At 44.9% G+C, this 16,083-nt stretch overlaps 1 protein-coding gene across 4 annotated transcripts in view; it reads right to left on the bottom strand.

Moving 5' to 3' along the window:
- The window catches only part of LPP (LIM domain containing preferred translocation partner in lipoma), a 741,798-nt gene that overhangs the window by 323,727 nt on the left and 401,988 nt on the right, over positions 1-16,083 (bottom strand). Inside the window, exons 1-2 of one of the 4 annotated variants that reach the window (XR_011338062.1) lie at positions 15,856-15,972; positions 4,362-4,439 (exon numbers count right to left, since the gene is read on the bottom strand). The exons of 2 other annotated variants lie outside the window; for them this stretch is intronic. The gene's annotated coding sequence lies outside the window, so the exon portion shown is untranslated. Of the gene's footprint in view, positions 1-4,361; positions 4,440-15,855; positions 15,973-16,083 lie in introns of those variants that run through there. One more of the 4 variants, XM_069864453.1, reaches the window with a different exon arrangement.

Here is a 16,083-nt window from a genome sequence, read left to right as displayed (position 1 = left end):
GAGCTGCGTACCTGCTGCATCACAAGCCATGATGCCATCACCAGATCAGACCTCTTCACACAGTTCTCATTGGGGAACATCCCTCTTCTTTGAGATGAAGACAAAGCAGTGCACAGAATACATACCCAAACCACTGTCATCAGTTCCGGCACAAAGTCTTTCCTCACTTAAGTCCCCAGAGAAATACATGCAAAGACTGTCCCTAAGAAGCTACATCTGGGTTTCATACATCCCCCCCAGCCACCTTTACAGGGAATATCCAAGTGCTTTTACAACAGGCTTTTAGCTCTACAAAACTGAGGTCCTCCCAGTTCAGAGCCACCGCAACAGATGCTCAGTGATCCGTGCACAGCTAATTCTGATTTTCATCTTGCAACAAGAAATCCCAGCTTTCCATCACAGCCCTCCAAGAGGTAACAGCAGGAAAGTCTCTTTGGTAACACAGCTTTACACTGTCAGGCTCCCATCTGGCATAAATCAGTACAACTCTTGTGCCTCCATATCACCAGCTACAGCAGCCGAGACTTCAGAGTCTGCATACACCTATGCGTGCCCATCTGCACCTTCATTTTTAAAGACAGCACAATACAGACCACTTATTTTATTGTATTATTCCAATAGGAAAGTTATAATTTAGAAGTAATTTAAAGCAAATGCCCAAACAGCAGCAATCAGCTATCACAGTCAGTCAAAGCACCAAGTAGAGTCTTGTGAACAAGCCACTGAACAGAAATTAACCAAAAGAGCACATTTTGCAAAACAGTTTATTTATTTGTTCTTCCTAACTAGTTAAATTGAAGTTTGAGTTCACAGAAGACCAAAAGTCAGAAGTTAAAAAAAAACATCACAAGTCGGAAGGAAAATAAGGTGAGAGGCTGAGATCTACAAACTCTAAAATCCGTAAAGTTGTGATGATCAGAAACAGTTCATTCCCTCACTGGCTGGTAATACTGATTCTGTATTATTGACAGTAAGAATCAAGATTTCTCAAGGTAAAAAAAAAAAAATAGAAATACAACACACAAGTACAGCAAGGTTTCCTGTTTGCAGATTTAAATCTGAAAGTAGTAGTTTACAATGCCTGAACTTAAACATCAATTCTCTGTTATGGTTTTGAGGTTTTTTTTATACTGTCCAGATTTTTCAGAAACTGAGAGTTTAAAGCCCCTGCAAGAATTCCAAAGTTGAGAGAAGTGCAGCCCGCATTTTCAGAAAAACAGGCGTCCCAGCACAACTTTACAGTGGTCACTTAGAACTTGAAGTAACTAGACTTCCCAACCCCTTTAAAACAGAATCTTACCCATGAAAAAAATTTCAGCAAGTGCTAATTACACTTCTCACGTAACAGGCTGGTTGTTTCTCTGACTGTTCAAAAGTTCAACTCACTTTTAGATCTTCTTCACACTTGAAAGTGTTACCAATACTCAAAGCTTTGGGTTTTTTTAATAATTATTTTAATTTTTTCAAAAGTAGTACGGTGATACTTGCAGACGCCCAAGCACGAACACCTGTTAAACTGGGATAAAGGACTCTTGTGCTAGGATACTTCATTCCCATTCCTATGTGGAGCAGATGGCTCAGCCTGACCGCCACAAGGAAAATTGTCATTTTAACCGTTCCAGTCATCAATTTTTAAGTGCTGACAAGTTCCCGGCGAGTCAGTCATCAGCACAAACTGACACAGGTCCCCTCCTGTACGATTGGCAGGTTCCCAGATGACAACCCTAGTCACTCCGACCTTTTTATTTTAAATGAAAAGCACTTAAAAGACTGTCCTGCTCTGACTTACGTATTTTAACGTCTTTCCCACGCTGTGTGTCATGGTTTAGACACAACACTGTGCCAATATATTTCTTATTTGTTGGCTGAAGTCCCCAAACTCAGAAACCTCACGTTATCTCTTCCACTGCGGGAGCCCTGACCCTCAGCCATTCTGGCCACTGCCACCGCCAAGGGAGCTGTCTGAGGTCTCCATGTCCTCACACATCGGAAAATCAGAACCCTTGTATGCAAGCCTCAATTCAGAGTCCAGTTCTGATTTCAAACTCGGCTTGTAGCTCTATATTTGAGCATAGCTGCCAGGAGACATGGACTAGACTTGCTATCCCAGGACACTGATGCCTGCAGGACCTGGCCCTGACTAATAACTTTCTGTGCTTGCTTCTACGCTTCTCTGGTTTTGTGATTAAAATGGAAAACAAACTGCTTGATTCAAAACTAGGCTGCTGAAGTTATCTAATAAAAAGATCACACCAGATAACGAAAGCTGGAGATGCACCTCCTCTTTGCTCCACTGTCAGCGGCGGCACCTGCTCAGAGTCATCAATACAAAGGCAAAAGCCAGTACACCCGGCTGCTGCCTTTTGGGAGGCGAGATCCTGTGTTGCTGTAAAGCAGCGACTAAGCAAATGACATGTTTCAGTCTGCAAGGAAGCACACACCCCTCCTATATCGCCCTCGGCACGGAGCTGCTTCCAAATTCACCACAACCTCATGTGTCAAAATTAGCCGTAATAGGAGTTATCGCTTCCGAGCTCCTGGACTGGCCCTAGCGCTGGAGGAAAGCTGATGCCGGCCACAGCCCAGACTGTCAGCTCTGAAGGGGAAAATAAGCTCCCATAAAACTTGCCAGCAGTCTCTGGATACTGCAGGGCACAGTGTGTGGCACTAAAACATCACCCTGCAGGAGCCCCAAAGTCCTGCAGCAGTGGCATTTCTGCCTTTGGAGTCAGGAGACTCATTTTTATCATTGCTGTCACACTCTGTTTTCAGGTTTGTCCTGGGGTTCATAAAATGAGACTAAAACAAGAGGAAAAAAGGAGCAGAAGAGTAGGGGGAAGAAGGAGAGACTGGTCAAGGGGCACAGCAGCACCAAAGGGATGGATGATATTCAGCCTCCCTGGACAGTGACTGCTGTATTATGACAAACAAAACAAAATCACTCGGGGCAGGGCAGATACATGCATTGGCCGAGGAAGCTGCAAGACAGTCCTACCTACAGTATCCTGAACTCCAGGAGCCACTCCAGTGGCTCTCAGCTGGAACCACCAGATGATGGTTGGGGACCAACCCATCAGCAGGACCACCCATGTCATGCTCTTGTTATTTAAATGCACATGGATCACTAGAAAAGAAAGGTGGCTAAGCAAGGAGAGGAATCAGCATGTCTGTGCCAGAAAGCCTGCAGGACCCACGCTGGACTAACCTTTCAGCAGCTCCTCATCCCTGCCAGCAGCACTGCCTGTGATTTATGTGTCTGTAAGTGACACCAGAATTGGATCCTGCATTTTGAAGCACAGACTATGGGCCTCACACTGTTCACACTCAGTCTACTGGAAGTGGACGATATTCAAAACAGCCCCATTGATTTTATTTATTTTTTTTCTTCTTCTTTTTCCCCCCCAAACATTTGCTGTCTGCACATCACTAAGCCTGGTCAGAGAAACCTTGAGCAAGAAATGGGCAGTTACCGTTTCTCACTCAAACTCACCCCAGCTTTTTGATCAAAGAAGGATAATTGATGTCACTTTCAAGTTCTCATGCACTGTCAGAGCACCACAAAGTCTGTGTTTCAAATAAAGGATAATGCTTTGCAATTCAAAACCAAAAATGTCATTTTTCACCCTCTGAGGAATGACCATCCTCACCAAGCAGGACAGTGTTCGGCTGATGCTAACATGCCTCCCATATCTTGAGATGCTTGGTCAAGAAAAACAGACCAACAGTGACTGAGAGCACAAGGGAGCAGAGAAGCGCTGTGCCCCAAGGCGTGGGGGTCAGGGAGACACCCAGCTCTCCCCACTATCAACCCAGGGTCTTCAGCGGTCCACCTTACAGCTGAAATCTCCTAGGCCAGAGATGGCATTTTTGTGCATGTTTGTTCAAGCCTAATGGTTTTACTATAAAGTTTTATTATGAAGGAGAAAGTTCCTTTAATCATTTTGGTTTTAAATGGCCAAAATTGGAAGGCAAAGGTTGCCTTCCCCAAGGCTTGCTCAGGTGCCACCACGAAGTCCTTGGCACCACGGTAGGCTCTCTTACTGCTCTTCTTAAAACCTGTTGTACGCAAAACTTTTAAAACATAGACCAGACAGCCTTTGAGTTGAAGGCTCCTGTTTCATCCAGTTTGGGTTGGATTATTTGAAAATAGTAACAAATACCTGACAGTCAACTGGATTTTTCATTCTCATGCCCATCTTGGTCAGGTTAGGCATTTTTGAAAGCATTATAATCTACTGTGATGTCTAAAAAAGCACGGTCAGCCAGGACCAGTAACTCTCTCTGGTTCTGAGATGTCTGTCCCCTTTTCTCCCCATCTCCAAGGATGACCAAGCTACTAGCTATCTTCTTCATTGCTATACCTTAATTGCAAACTGCCCCAGTTTCAGCCTTGGAACAAACACCTTCAAATGGGATGAGCAACAAGGGGCCTCAAACACCTGTATTTAAAAACAAAAAAGAGAAGAGTTTCTCAGTGTAGCTGCTCCTCTTCCCAAACACCCAGCTCAAAGGGCTAAGGAGGCAAATGCATTAGTTCAAAACCAGAAAAAGCCCTGATGGGGCAGAGGGGCCCAGGTTAGCATGGAAGCATGGCAATCAGCCAGAGAGAAGAGCAGCCTCACCACCAATTGCTTTTCACGAAAACATCTTCGCTTTCAACAAATGTTGCCATCACAAATACAAACATAAAAAAATAAACAAACTTTTTTTTCATTTACAAAACAAGAACTGAGTTGTAAACTGACAATTCCTGCAGAAAACTCCATATTGAGAAAGGAGAGTTTTATACCAAATTCAGATAAATTCTGGGGCGATTCTGACAAGCCCTAATAACTTTTCTTACTACATTTCAAAACTAAGAGTGTCCGGATGCCTGTGGATGCACCCACCTTCTGAACAAGAAAGTGCCATTACTTCCATCATAGATGGAGAACAAGACACAGAAAATGCATCAAAAAGCTGCTTTAGTCCTAAATTACACCAGCTTCAGCTTTCCAGCCAGGCTCCTCATTGAATTTGGCACTGTCTCAGGCCACACTTTACGCTTTTCCTCCCTGTGATGAGGAAACCAGCCCAGCACTGCAGAGCCCCTGCTCCAAGGCTGGGATGGGGAGGGACAACACCAAGGGTGCCTTGTAGAGGAGAACCAGCCATGCAGAATTCCATGGGAATTTCGTGGATTATCCTCCCCCCAAGGAGCTTAATTAATTGCCTGTAAAAGGAGATTGTGATTTATCACACTTCTTTCAGCAAAGTAAATGTAAGTATTGTCACCTCTTTTCCCTCCTCAAAAAGTTAAGCATAGCAAGTCTTCAGCCCCTGTGTACCATTTTATCTTGACTTGAAGTACATACGCTGGACTTGCACTGCATTTCATTTATTTTTTTTATCTAGTAACAACAGTGACAATAAAACTGCATCCCTGAGCCCATACAATTTGGTTCACTTTGACTGCATTCCTGTTTTTCAGTGGAAAGATACTAGGTTTTGGTTTGCAGAATAGCAAAATTACCAATTAAACATCCTCAGCATCCCTCAGATGGAGGGATCACACTTCTTCCCATGTACTGGATGGTTTCTGAGCACAAAGTTGTTTTGGCTACTAGTTGTCTGTGCTCTTTCCAAGAGTTTACCACATGATATCCTCCAGCCTATACCTGAGCACTATATTTTGGAAGAGCACATGCCTACTTGTTCGAAACATTAGCTACAGCGTGTGGGTGCAACATCACAACAAAGGAGTAAAACACTTGAGACCAAGAAAGGTCTCTTCAGCCTTCTCCCACCTCACTGGTGTGATTCACAGGAGCACCTAACAGCTTAACACCACCATCATACTTGTCCTCACCTACTCCTACCCTACCATACTGAGCTTGTCAGCAGGAATTTTGTCGCCAGCCCTGAAGTCAGTGTTTACATTGTCAAATCAAGTGTTTTTACTTTTTTCTTGGTGATGGGGAAAACCAGAATGGAACTGCGGAAGCTTTGAGAGAGAAAGATCTCTCCCGGACATGACAGCTGGTATTTTCGAAGACTGATCTGGCACAGCATCAAGGAAGCCAGGATCCAACATGCAAGAAAGCAAGCAAGACCAGCTCCATGCCAGCCACCAGCCAGGCTCAAGGAGCATCAGTGACTGCAGTAAGGAAGAAGGAAGGAGAGGAGGAAAACGAAAGACAGACTAATACTGCACCTGCCACAAGAGGTACAGCCACATGCTTGGTCACCATCCGAGAAGGAAACAGAAAATAAAACAAGGGGAGGACCACAACATCTCAGACAGCAGTGGCCATGCACAAGTCAATGCTCACCAAAACTGAACACACAGCAGTGCGTAAGATACCATGCTTCACCTTGAGCCTAGGAACAGGAGACACGCATGGGAGGTCGCATGGGAAGAGCTGGCAAGTGAAGACTGTGTCCCGTCAAGGCTGCAAATCCGCACGCTACACACAAAGACTCACGGCAGCCTTGTATAAAGGCATTCATCTATAGCCACCATATATATATAATAACAACCCCTAGAAACATGGCAGACTTGATCAGCATTCACAGTGACCAGAGAAGGTCAAGAGAGCCATCATGCAGGAACAGAGGACAAGCACAGTGAGCTCAATGGGAACTTGACAGACCAAGAATGACTGCAGTCACAGAGGGCTGAGGAGAGCTCACTCACACCACCCTCTTTTTCTGAGACTCTCAAAGACGACAAAACCTCTGACCTTTGACTAAACCACACTACCCTCAGATGAGGGGGCGGCTTAGGGGCCCAAGGACTCAATAGGAAACTATTTATCTCCAGGTCATAGGTTCATAACCTCTTCAAGTTCTTTTTTCTTAGTCAATTAGAACAAGGAACTCCATCTGCACTGAAAAAAACCTTGTTACCAAGGGCACAGCCAGATACTGCCTCATGAAACGGGCAGATTAGGAAAATACAGCCCAATACAGCAGAGAAAGGACTCAAGCACAAACTCCCTGTGCACCAGGACTGAGCTGCTGGCCCTGCCAGGACCTTCCCATACATCGTGGCCAGTGCAAGAGTAACACGGCAAAACAGAGGGGGCTGGAAACAAACGAGAAGCAAGCAGAGTTTTCTTCCATTCACCAAAGACGGTAATTATTCTGTAAAGAACTCCATATCCTTTTGGCTTTTAATTAGTGGCAAACCAAGTCAACCTCAGTTCCTATGAGCAAGAAACTATTAGGGGCTATGGATCTGCAGCCAAGGAAAACAAATCTGCACCCGTCCTTCACTCCTAGAATAACTTCTGATTGTCAAGCAGAGTTACCAGGGGAATGAATAGCTTCTCCTGCAAGCTCCTCACTCAATTAAACTAACGCAGACAAAAAGGCCAGGCAGCACCAGCCAGCAGGCACAGGGCGAGTCAGATGCACACGCTTGGCACACACAGAGCAACTGCAGCAGGTTCAGAGTGATGAGGGTGAGGAAGAGCGGTCTACAGCCTCCATCAGAGCAGAAGATAACGAAGGCTTCTCCTTGAGATGCCGAATGGCAAAAACGCACAGGGTCTGTGCCCTAAGGAAACTTTAACTGAGAAGATAGAAGCACACTCTGATATCCAGAGATTACATCCATATTTAACAGAGACTGAAAGCAAGGAAACACCTAAGAGAAGTCTTTGATTTATTAGTAGTGTAGAACTATCCTACTGCCTCCTCTCCCTCCACTCAGGCACCTTATAATTAAAACTGCCTGAAAAATCAGGACAGCCATCAAGTCAGAGCACAAAATAGAGGCTAGGAGAAATGAGTACAATTCTTAGCCCTTCTTGAGCAAGAACGTCAAGCCTCTAAAACATCCCAACATTTTTCAGACCACCAAGGGGGGGAAAAAGAAGAAAAAAAAAAAAGGTGAAGCAGGAGCTCATTTCTGTTCCCAGTTGCTCTTTGCAGACCAGCTGTTAACTATCCACATAAAGAGAACACCACCAACAAGGAGGTGGGCATGTCGGAATGCGTACAAAGACAGACAGCAAAATCCACAGCTCCCTCCTTTCAGCTGGATTTTAATAAAGTGAGAGTAAATCCCATTCCCCCTCAAAATCTAAAGGAAGTTATGTCTTCGGTTTCAATGGAAACACAGCTTGGCCCTTGCAACACAAGCCACTGTGATCATACCAACCCAACGTAGTGGCAGCAGGTGCTCCACAAAGCTGAACCCACACAGCCATGAACACACCCCAGCTTAGACGGGCTCTTCCAGCAGGTGTTATTTAAATCCAGGGCACCTCTCTAGCAAACTGCAATGATATTTAACTTCCTTGTGGGCTCAAGAGGCTGCCAAACATCTGTTAGGATTAGTCGGTTCATGTTTGTAAAGTGCCCACAAGCAGTATCATAAGGAAGGGACAGACCTATTTATGGATGTGAATGCTGGACCAAGACCCAAACCCACATACCGTATTTGCACACACGGCTATATCTCCCCTGAGAGATTGTACTATGTGAAGCTAGGCTGAAGGCATTAGGTGTCACCTGTGGCTTATAGCCCACTTTTGGTCACTGCTAATTTAAGTGAGTCATACTGTTCCCCTCAGCCACTTTTACCCCATTCAATTGGGTAACTGAATTTTGTTAACAAGCTGGGCTAGTGCGTCTCTACCAGGAGCCCCCAAATGCCATCTGAGTTGCCCTTTGTAGGAGAAATCCACCTTCCATCAAGCCCCCATCACACCCCCTGTAGCCCTCTCAGCCCACAGACCTCCAGTAGGCTCACAGAGGCCAAGCTGCAGCAGATCAGCCACCCAAATTCCTTGTGGTAAGGGACTTCGCATCAAGTTTCACATTTCTCTTGGGTGTCCCTCCCTCCCACACAGGCCTACTGTGAGTAAGGGTTGAGGAATGAAACAGCGAGCCTGCACAGCTCAAACCACAGCGATAAACAGCCGTGAGGGAGATGAGCTCCCCAGGAAGGACGGAGAAGAGCCCAAGTTGGTTTTAGATGGAACGAAACACGTTTGTTAAAGGGATTATAGGTGGCAATGGCTTGTGATGGCAGGTCCACCAGAGCTCTATGTTCCCATGACTCAGAACTGCTTTGCATCAAGTCGCAAGTCCTAGATATACATCTTTGCTCTGCCAGAAGCTACTGCTCCCCTTTCCTTCACAGACACATTTCAAAACTTACTGGGTCTCCATCTTAGTCACATTCTGCTAACGCTTTTTACATCCCTCATAGTCAGCCTCTATGTGCCCAAGTCAATCGCTCTGCTCTTCTCTCATGATTCTCCGCTTTAGCTTCATCCACCAGGCCAGGAGCTCCTCCGACCCAGACACCAATCCAAGGGTGCAGCATGTACTCTTTCCTCAGCTTCACAGGACTTCAACACACACTGTTCAGCACACTCGTTACTCTCCTTCATGTAGCATAACAAGTGGCAGACTCAGCCCAAGATGCCACAAGTCAAAATTAGTGACATGGACTACACAAGAAAACACTGTCCGCAGGATACAGAAGCAAAAGCAAAGGAAAGTATGAACAGGAGCACAGAAGAGCACCAATACCATATCCAGAATTACTCATGACATTCATTAGATGGATAGGCCTTGTCTTGTTCTGGACAAGCAGAGCATCTGGAATCACTTCCATTACAAGTCTGGTACCATGTGCACAACTAAAACACACAGAAAATATTCCCATCCTAGCAAGGAGGTCCACCAGGGGAGATGGAACCAAACCAGACAATCTGATGTGGGATTTTGTGATAATTTATCTTTGTACATCCAGTTCCACCCATGAAATTGGGCACACCCTTAAATCAGGTATGAACGAAATCATCCAAGATATGAGCAATTTATCAAGAGTTGTTGAAAATAAAAAGTAAAGAAAAGAAAAAGAAGGTTGCTTGTGCCTCCCTTAACTTCACCTTCAAGGGATGTGGAGCAGCCAACACAGTCAGATAGCTACGCTGAACACAACAAAGCCAGAGCAAATTACTTTCACTAGAACTTCTTGCACATGAAGGCGTGACTCAAGAGCTAAAGCAGCACCTCATGCATGTGTATGGACCAGAGGCTTGGGCTGTAGCATTCAGAGAACCAGAGTGACAGGTACCAGTATGACACTCCGGTGAAAGGCCTGACCCCAAACAAGGTAGGGGATTACCAGAACAGACTCTCATTGTAATACTCTGGAGCAAGAGTCCTCTTCCTATTCTGCCCCAACCCCCCTCCCAGCAAGGCAAAAATGCAACGTCACACCAAACCATCCGCCTTAGGACAGTGCTTAAACATCTGCTTATCTTTAGGCATACAAGTAGATAAAGAGAGTTCAGCTGGATTACTCACACACTTGAATTTCAGACTTACTATGCAGAAGGTTCACTGAGCCCTCCTTAAATGGTAAAGACACAACGTTGTGTTTTCCAAGCTCAGCTTTGTGTACCCCAAGGAATCCAAGAAAGTAATGGGTTCTTTGAAAAAGCATCAAAGTGAAACTGCGCTAGGGAAGGCGTAATTCTTTCTCCTGAAAAACGGCCTGTAGGATTAGAAGCGATGGAGAACCCCCACAGCTTTAAAGGAAGCTTAGACTATGCCAAAAATGGCAGTCTTATTGTACACAGGATAACAAGCCACTGAGGAAGCATCCAGTAGATGCTGTGAAGTTCACATTGTTCTTATTCTACTCCTCGAAACATGTTTTTATGCATAAATACCACCTAGACCTTAACCATTTTTGTGCCATATTTCTGGACCCCCTCACCACATTCCAGATTCAATACCATTAAGCTGCCCAGGATTCTAAATGCCAGAGGCAAAGACCAGTTGCCACACTAAGCTAGGCTTTTCAATACCCACACAAGACAGCCTTGCTCTCCAGTCAAGGACAAAGATGATAATGCATAAGAGACAGGTAAAAGCAGAAAAGATGGAAGACGTGAACTGCAAAGATAGGCATAACTGCAATAGGCAGTTCAGAGGAATCTCCAGAGCTGGGTGGAAAGGATGCTAACATCAGCCTGTAATTACAAACAATTCCTTTCAACCATTTCTCCGTTTGATTATCGGTTATGACTGCAAATTAAAGAGAACTTTCCTGGTCTAACTGGTATTTCCCTCCTGGATTTCAGTGTTAGGAATGACAGGGAACTCCCAACCTCACTCCTCTCCAAGCCTCAGTGCTCCCTTAGTAAAATGGCAAGAACAATTTTCCTTCACTTTAGGAAGGCACTGAAAAAATAGTTACTATAACTTGCAAAGCATCCCAATAAAGCAGCTAAGAGCACCAGAAAAGCACAAAGAAAACTGGTAATTCTGCATTCGCTCCCGAGTTTAAATAGGATGTAGTAAATAAGGTTTGGGGCTGCACACTGCACAAAAAGAAAAGAAACTGAATAGTTGCTCATTTAAGTATCACCTTCCACTCCGGGCACAAAGAGTAGGTGCTCTGGCAATTAAATAGCTATATCATAATACCTGCTTGGTATGGCACAAATTGGTATGGAGTATGGCACAAATTAAGGTTTCATCAACCTTCATTCTGGTATTTCATAGCTCTAGAGCACTTGGACTTTGCAACTTTAATACTATTCTCTTAACCAAGCACATTGCTCATAGTTAACTACAGGACTGCCACATGGCTGCTGCAATCACTACCTGTTTCTCTCGGGAAATCCAGATTAAAGGTCTCAAGATATGCCCATGGAAAGCAAATCAAGTCTCCACCTCAAGCGATGAGGTGTGCTAAATTCAAGTCAGCTGATCTCCTTCGGGACTGAGCTAAAACAGCAACACTACTCACATCCAGGAGAGTGAGGCAGGGGAGATGCAGCAGCTGGAGTTACCACCACTTATCAGCTACTAATCCAATCACAATCCCAATCCAATCACTGCATGCCACACACTGTCTGGGAGACTCCTAGCTTTCATTCAAGCTTGCCTCATTAAGTGGAGTAATTCAAGTCTGTTAAGGTGAGGTAATAAACTGCTGAAACAGAGAGCTCCTTAGGGTACATGCACACAGCCCATCGAAGGTGCACAAGCACGTTACTGAGCTATAAACCACTGCAGCCGGGGTACAGTGAGCACAGCAACTGCAGCAGGATGGTCTGCAAGTCACCTGTAATTCACACCAAGTTTATCTTCAAAAAGAAATCCAAAACCCCTCACCAACCCGTTTCATGCAGCCAGCCGCACTGCTGAAAGAGCCCTAGAGGGGCTTTTTTTAAGTTTCCTCTGTTTTGCTTAACAAAGGTTTGGAGCTGAATCACTCTTACCCCATCATGTAGGGCACCTCTACCCACCCCACCGGGCTCCACAGCCACTTCTTCAAGGTGTGCATCACCATCTGTCAGCCTCCTCCATCCATCCTGCCTGCCTTCACCCAGCTGGCCAGGCTGGTCCCACAATAAAGCAGCTGGGTCCTGATCCCTCCAGCAGTTATGACCCCTAGCTATGCAGTCCCAGCAGAAGCTCTCCAGCTGGAGGAGATCAGGAACAGAGGGAGAAGAGAGGAGGGCAGCTCCCCGCAATGAGATCCACTGGCCTAAAAAAGGGAAGGGAGGGAGTTACAAATTGATGCACCTGACTGTGTAATTCAGAGCTAACAGGGTAGTTTACTGAACGTTAATTAAATCCTCAGTGCCTGTTACCAGCTGTGGAGATCAACTTATTTTTAAATTAAATAAGCAATAAATGCTAAGATGAACTTCTATTAAATTTTACCCATCGAATCAAGTATGTGGGCCTTTTAATAGACATTAAACAAGACAGTTATGGCAAGTTAGTTGATATCTTATTACCTAAAGATAATGGCCATATTAAAACTCAACTAACTATTCCACTGGCAGCACAATCATCCAAGACTTGGGGGAAGTTTGCCTGCCTTGAAGCATCACTGGGCGGTGGTAGCAGGGGGAAGAAGGCAGCCCAAGTGCTGAATGTGCTTAGGCACAAAACAGGATTCCTCCCAGCCAGATCTGGAAACACTAAAGAAGGCTGACAGTGGCTCTCAGACAGACACAAAGCCAGCATAAATCAGAGACCCTCAAGCATCCCAACTCCCCCAAACCAAATGAAACAATTTATGGGATCACTGAGAAATCACTGTATTACAAGGCTCCCTTACACTATCAAGGGCAACGGAAAACATCCTCTTTAGCAGCCTACAATGCTCAATAGCTTGTATCTTTTTCTAAGAAAAGGTTATCATCAGCCCACAACTCCACTGATGTTTGTTTTCCTTTCTTGAGCATATTGCAGTAGTTTGGGAGCGCTTCTGAGTGACTCACGTGTGTGTCACTGTCACCCACAGATCCCAACAACAGATACTGACAGTCTAAAATGACAGAAACTTGCTGACACCAACTTAAAAATGATCCTTTTAATGCCAGCTCTTGCACTTGCTCAGAACATGATAGAAACCGGCTCTTTGATGAAAGCAGAATCTCCACCAAGGTGTCTCTACTGGTAAACTTAATCACAACAATAAAGTGTGGATATGGGGAAGGGGGGGGGGGGGGGGGAAGTGGGGAAGGTTTCACCTGTGGAAGGTTTCACATGTGGTTTGGAAATATCATGAGCCCTACCTGCACTGCCATGCCCAGAAGCAGGAGGAACAGAAAAAGCAGAGCTCTGTACTCCTTTAACCCCACTTCTAGGGCAGGCCAAAGCTTTTTGAGAGCTTGTAAACTTTATGGGGTTTTTTCTGGTCTGTGGTTTTCAGTTTGATTTTTTGTTTTCTCTTCTCTGTTTGTTTCTATTTCATGTAACAAAATGCTCCTTAAGTTAAAAACACAGATCTTCAGTCTTTACCAACACTCTCCTCCAGCATCCCAAAACATATGTGAAAGTCGATTGTAACATCTTCCCTCCAGGTCCCTCCTCCGCTGTTCATAAAGTTATTTCAAGTTCCATATTTTCCTACATATAAGCCACCCCTTAAAGGTATTGTTCCTTGCAAATCCATTCCTCAAATAACCCACATCCTTAGATAAGCCATGGTTTCTGTCTCCCGTGTTCCTACTCGCTTTTGAAGCATGGCTGCAGTTCCACTAAGCTCTCTAGAATTGTTCTGTTATGAGATCGAGAGCAAAGGGAGATGATGAAACTATCTGGTTAAGGCAGCAGGTTGCAGAGAACTGAAAGCAGGCAAGAGCATCGCTATCTCACTCACAAGTGCACAGAGCAAACACAGATGCTTAATCCCAGATTTCTGGTGGGTCATGCAGACTTGGTATTCTCACCTTGCTTCCCTGAATGCTTCTCTCCATCAAAAAAATAACATAGTTAAAAAGCACAGATGCACCTAAAGAAAACGCTTTGTCATCCAAATGCCACCTTTAAAACCATTCCATGCATCCACAGTGTCTTCCCTCCACCTGAATGGATTACCAGGGCTGCCACAGACAGCACTGGGAAGAGCATGGATTACCAGCCAGAGGCCATACCCAGCATGGCCCAGGGCCAGCAGGAGCAGAGGGTGTAGGTGCTGCCCAGAACCACGTCAGGGCAAGAAGAGTTTATCGGGAGGAAAGCAGAGAATAGTGAAACCACCGCAGGCACCCTCGGGGTGTATGTTTCCACAGACATATGGAAACCGTCCTGTAAACAATTTGTCACTCACCCAAGCTACAGTTTTTCTCCAGCAAGAGATGTTTCAGAGAAACCTGCCCCAAACAGTCTCTTCTTTCCAAACAGATGTTTACAATGTAAGAGGTATCACCATTACCTGGTATAGCTCTGACTGTACCTGACATTCATACAACCATCCCATCTCCTTTATAAACTAGGCTTAATTCTTGTCTTCAGCAATGTTCTGCATGATAAATGCCACCATTTATTTACCTGGAAAAGCACTTTTTTGTTCATTTTGAATCAGCTACTTTCACCTTGGCTTACGTTGGTATAAAGGAACAGAGAACCCTTTTTGACTGTGCTCACTGTTTCTGTGACACCTTTCTAACATGTTTTCTTCATATAGGAGCAACCCCAAACTACTGGTCAAACTCCTTTAGGTTTTCCAGCTCTTCATTGTGTTTACTATGCCTCTCCAAAACTACATACAGCAGGCTTCCCTGGTCAGAAGAGAGTCATGTTAAGTTTTACAGTCAGACATTATACAAGCAAACATAAGCAGTGATATTAACAAACAAGGCAACAGTTGGGATTCAAAATTAAGTGAGTGGCCCTTCCACTCTGGCCATGAACCACCACACTAATTCATGCTATCAGTTACAATAAGAAATATATAGTGATGATCAATTTATATACTTCAAAGGACTCCAGCTCCACTGAGACTGTAGCTGATGCTGCTAGGTACCTTGCAAAACTCACTAGTCCAGCCTTGGAGCTTCACCTCTGAACATCCTAAAGAAAGGAGCACTTGGCAAGGTATATACATCTGAATCTGCACTCTCATTATTTGAAAGCTTGAATTATACTGCACCCAGTTCCTGATTCTGGTAAGACAGAGCCCGTTATCTCTCATTAACACAGCACAGCTGAAGACAATATTCAGAGCAATTGAGCTTTTGAGATTCACTAAGCTTTGCAAGTTTCCATGAGGCAAGGCAGCTAAACTGCACAGGAATCTGGGATTTTCTACACTTTAACCATAATTGCCAGGATATGGGATCTGGAACCTACCTCCTGGCACACCAGTCTAGAGGCAGGTTGTGCTGTTTTGCCCTTGTTTCACTTGAGCATGTTACAGACAACGTCGCACAATACTTCTACCCCCTAAAGTTGGATGAATGCTCATCCAAACAGTGACTAACAGAAGAGGACAGGACTCACAGAATTGGAGCCCACACTGAGACAGGCATGTGAGCCAGCATCCTGCCCTAACACCCAGGCTGATCTTTAAGCATGAGTCAAAAGTGAAAACCTCACCTTAACGCAACAGGAATTGGAGCTTCTCTCCAAGCTCAGTACTAGCCTCCCTGCCCAGCCAGCTTACGGGGTGGGGTAGGCAGCTGATACCAACCACACTGGGTGATCAGGACCTGCACAACAACAAAATTGGTCACTGTGAACACAGGACTAAGCCTACAGAAACTCTAATGAGACACAGTTTTAGCTTCATTTTCCTGGATGCATCCTCCACTTCCACTCAGGCAG

This window comes from Phaenicophaeus curvirostris, chromosome 10 (assembly GCF_032191515.1).
Source record: "Phaenicophaeus curvirostris isolate KB17595 chromosome 10, BPBGC_Pcur_1.0, whole genome shotgun sequence".
NCBI classification, from domain to species: Eukaryota; Metazoa; Chordata; class Aves; order Cuculiformes; family Cuculidae; genus Phaenicophaeus; species Phaenicophaeus curvirostris.
The sequence above is the reverse complement of the archived record's forward strand: the minus strand, read 5'-3'. Positions and strand labels throughout refer to the sequence as shown.